Source organism: Megalopta genalis, unplaced genomic scaffold (genome assembly GCF_051020955.1).
Source record: "Megalopta genalis isolate 19385.01 unplaced genomic scaffold, iyMegGena1_principal scaffold0514, whole genome shotgun sequence".
NCBI lineage: Eukaryota > Metazoa > Arthropoda > Insecta > Hymenoptera > Halictidae > Megalopta > Megalopta genalis.
The window spans coordinates 14362-19148 of record NW_027476583.1 but is presented as its reverse complement, the minus strand read 5'-3'; positions in this window follow the sequence as shown (position 1 = coordinate 19148).

Here is a 4787-nt window from a genome sequence, read left to right as displayed (position 1 = left end):
TCAACTGTTTCGCTTGGATTTGAAGTTAACTCGTTAGTTTCGCATGCAGTTGAAGCTAAATCATGTATATCACAAGTAATTGAAACTAAACCATTTGATTCGCATGGATTTGGAGCTAAGCCATCTACTTCGCAATGATTTGGAGCTAAATCATGTGTTTCGCATGGATTTAAAGCTAACACTTTTGTTTCGCATGCTGTTGAAGCTAAATCATATATATCACAAGTATTTGAAGCTAAACCATTTGTTTCGTATGGATTCGAAAATCAGCCTTCTATTTCGCAATGATTTGAAGCTAAATCATGTGTTTCTCATGGATTTGGAGCTAACTCGTTTCTATCGCATGGATTTAAAGCTAACTCGTTTGTTTCGCATGCTGTTGAAGCTAAATCTAGTATATCACAAGTATTTGAAACTAAACCATTTGTTTCGCATGGATTCGAAAATCAGCCTTCTACTTCGCATTGATTTGAAGCTAAATCACGAGTTTCGCATGGATTTGAAGCTAACTCGTTTGTTTCGCATGGTTTTGTAGCTAACTCATTTGTTTCTCATGCAGTTGAAGCAAAATCATGTATATCACAAGTAATTGAAACTAAACCATTTGATTCGCATGGATTTGGAGCTAAGCCATCTACTTCGCAATGATTTGGAGCTAAATCATGTGTTTCGCATGGATTTAAAGCTAACACTTTTGTTTCGCATGCTGTTGAAGCTAAATCATATATATCACAAGTATTTGAAGCTAAACCATTTGTTTCGTATGGATTCGAAAATCAGCCTTCTATTTCGCAATGATTTGAAGCTAAATCATGTGTTTCTCATGGATTTGGAGCTAACTCGTTTCTATCGCATGGATTTAAAGCTAACTCGTATGTTTCGCATGCTGTTGAAGCTAAATCTAGTATATCACAAGTATTTGAAGCTAAACCATTTATTTCGCATGGATTCGAAAATCAGTCTTCTATTTCGCATTGATTTGAAGCTAAATCATTAGTTTCGCATGGATTTGAAGCTAACTCGTTTGTTTCGCATGGATTTGAAGCTAACTCGTTTGTTTCGCATGCAGTTGAAGCAAAATCATGTATATCACAAGTATTAGAAGCTAAACCATTTGACTCGCATGGATTTGAAGCTAAGCGTTCTACTTCGCATTGATTTGAAGCTTAATCATGTATTTCGCTTGGATTTGAAGCTAAATCATGTTTCGCATGGACTTAAAGCTAACACGTTTGTTTCGCATGCAGTTGAACCTAAATCATGTATATCACAAGTATTTGAAGCTAAACCATTTGTTTTGCGTGGTTTCGAAAATCAGCCTTCTATTTCGCATTGATTTGAATCTAAATCATGAGTTTCGCATGGATTTGAAGCTAACACGTTTGTTTCGCATGCAGTTGAACCTAAATCATGTATATCACAAGTATTTGAAGCTAAACCATTTGATTCCCATGGATTTGGAGCTAAACCTACTACTTCGCATTGATTTGGAGCTAAATCATGTGTTTCGCATGGATTTAAAGATAACACGATTGTTTCGCATGCAGTTGAAGCTAAATCATGTATATCACAAGTATTTGAAGCTAAACCATTTGTTTCGCATGGATTCGAAAATCAGCCTTCTATTTCGCATTGATTTGAAGCTAAATCATGAGTTTCGCATGGATTTGAAGCTAACTCGTTTGTTTCGCATGGATTTGAAGCTAACTCGTTTGTTTCGCATGCAGTTGAAGCTAAATCATGTATATCACAAGTATTTGAAGCTAAACCATTTGTTTCGCATGGATTCGAAAATCAGCCTTCTATTTCGCATTGATTTGAAGCTAAATCATGAGTTTCGCATGGATTTGAAGCTAACTCGTTTGTTTCGCATGGATTTGAAGCTAACTCGTTTGTTTCGCATGCAGTTGAAGCAAAATCATGTATATCACAAGTATTAGAAGCTAAACCATTTGATTCGCATGGATTTGAAGCTAAGCGTTCTACTTCGCATTGATTTGAAGCTTAATCATGTATTTCGCTTGGATTTGAAGCTAAATCATGTTTCGCATGGACTTAAAGCTAACACGTTTGTTTCGCATGCAGTTGAACCTAAATCATGTATATCACAAGTATTTGAAGCTAAACCATTTGTTTCGCATGGATTCGAAAGTCAGCCTTCTATTTCGCATTGATTTGAAGCTAAATCATGAGTTTCGCATGGACTTAAAGCTAACACGTTTGTTTCGCATGCAGTTGAACCTAAATCATGTATATCACAAGTATTTGAAGCTAAACCATTTGATTCCCATGGATTTGGAGCTAAACCTACTACTTCGCATTGATTTGGAGCTAAACCATGTGTTTTGCATGGATTTAAAGATAACACGATTGTTTCGCATGCAGTTGAAGCTAAATCATGTATATCACAAGTATTTGAAGCTAAACCATTTGTTTCGCATGGATTCGAAAATCAGCCTTCTATTTCGCATTGATTTGAAGCTAACTCGTTTGTTTCGCATGGATTTGAAGCTAACTCGTTTGTTTCGCATGCAGTTGAAGCAAAATCATGTATATCACAAGTATTAGAAGCTGAACCATTTGATTCGCATGGATTTGAAGCTAAGCCTTTTTCTTCGCATTGATTTGAAGCTTAATCATGTATTTCGCTTGTATTTGTAGCTAAATCATGTGTTTCGCATGGACTTAAAGCTAACCCTTTTGTCTCGCCTGCATTTGAAGCTAAATCATGTATATCACAAATATTTGAAGCTAAACCATTTGTTTCGCATGGATTTGGAGCTAAACCTACTACTTCGCATTGATTTGGAGCTAAATCATGTGTTTTGCATGGATTTAAAGATAACACGATTGTTTCGCATGCAGTTGACGCTAAATCATGTAGGATCACAAGCATTTGAAGCTAAACCATTTGTTTCGAATGGATTCGAATATCAGCCTTCTATTTCGCATTGATTTGAAGCTAAATCATGAGTTTCGCATGGATTTGAAGCTAACTCGTTTGTTTCGCATGGATTTGAAGCTAACTCGTTTGTTTCGCATGCAGTTGAAGCAAAATCATGTATATCACAAGTATTAGAAGCTAAACCATTTGATTCGCATGGATTTGAAGCTAAGAGTTCTACTTCGCATTGATTTGAAGCTTAATCATGTATTTCGCTTGGATTTGAAGCTAAATCATGTTTCGCATGGACTTAAAGCTAACACGTTTGTTTCGCATGCAGTTGAACCTAAATCATGTATATCACAAGTATTTGAAGCTAAACCATTTCATTCCCATGGATTTGGAGCTAAGCCTACTACTTCGCATTGATTTGGAGCTAAATCATGTGTTTCGCTTGGATTTAAAGATAACACGATTGTTTCGCATGCAGTTGAAGCTAAATCATGTATATCACAAGTATTTGAAGCTAAACCATTTGTTTCGCATGGATTCGAAAATCAGCCTTCTATTTCGCATTGATTTGAAGCTAAATCATGAGTTTCGCATGGATTTGAAGCTAACTCGTTTGTTTCGCATGGATTTGAAGCTAACTCGTTTGTTTCGCATGCAGTTGAAGAAAAATCATGTATATCACAAGTATTAGAAGCTGAACCATTTGATTCGCATGGATTTGAAGCTAAGCCTTCTACTTCGCATTGATTTGAAGCTTAATCATGCATTTCGCTTGGATTTGAAGCTAAATCATGTGTTTCGCATGGACTTAAAGCTAACACGTTTGTTTCGCATGCAGTTGAACCTAAATCATGTATATCACAAGTATTTGAAGCTAAACCATTTGTTTTGCGTGGTTTCGAAAATCAGCCTTCTATTTCGCATTGGTTTGAAGCTAAATCACGTGTTTCTCATGGATTTGAAGCTAACTCGTTTCTATCGCATGGATTTAAAGCTAACTCGTTTATCTCGCCTGCATTTGAAGCTAAATCATGTATATCACAAATATTTGAAGCTAAACCATTTGTTTCGCATGGATTTGAAGTTAAGCCTTCGACTTCGCATTGATTTGTAGCTAAATCATGTGTTCCGCCTGGATTTCAAGATAACTCGATTGTTTCGCATGCAGTTGAAGCTCAATCATGTATATCTCAAGTATTTGAAGCTAAACCATTTGTTTCGCATTGTTTTTGAAGCTAAGCCTTCTATTTCGCATTGATTTGAATCTAAATCATGAGCTTCGCATGGATTTGAAGCTAACTCCTTTGTTTCGCATGGATTTGAAGCTAACTCGTTTGTTTCGCATGCAGTTGAAGAAAAATCATGTATATCACAAGTATTAGAAGCTGAACCATTTGATTCGCATGGATTTGAAGCTAAGCCTTCTACTTCGCATTGATTTGAAGCTTAATCATGCATTTCGCTTGGATTTGAAGCTAAATCATGTGTTTCGCATGGACTTAAAGCTAACACGTTTGTTTCGCATGCAGTTGAACCTAAATCATGTATATCACAAGTATTTGAAGCTAAACCATTTGTTTTGCGTGGTTTCGAAAATCAGCCTTCTATTTCGCATTGGTTTGAAGCTAAATCACGTGTTTCTCATGGATTTGAAGCTAACTCGTTTCTGTCGCATGGATTTATAGCTAACTCGTTTGTTTCGCATGCTGTTGAATCTAAATCTAGTATATCACAAGTATTTGAAGCTAAACCATTTGTTTCGCATGGATTCGTAAATCAGCCTTCTATTTCGCATTGATTTGAATCTAAATCATGAGTTTCGCATGGATTTGAAGCTAACTCGTTTGTTTCGCATGGATTTGAAGCTAACTCGTTTGTTTCGCATGGATTT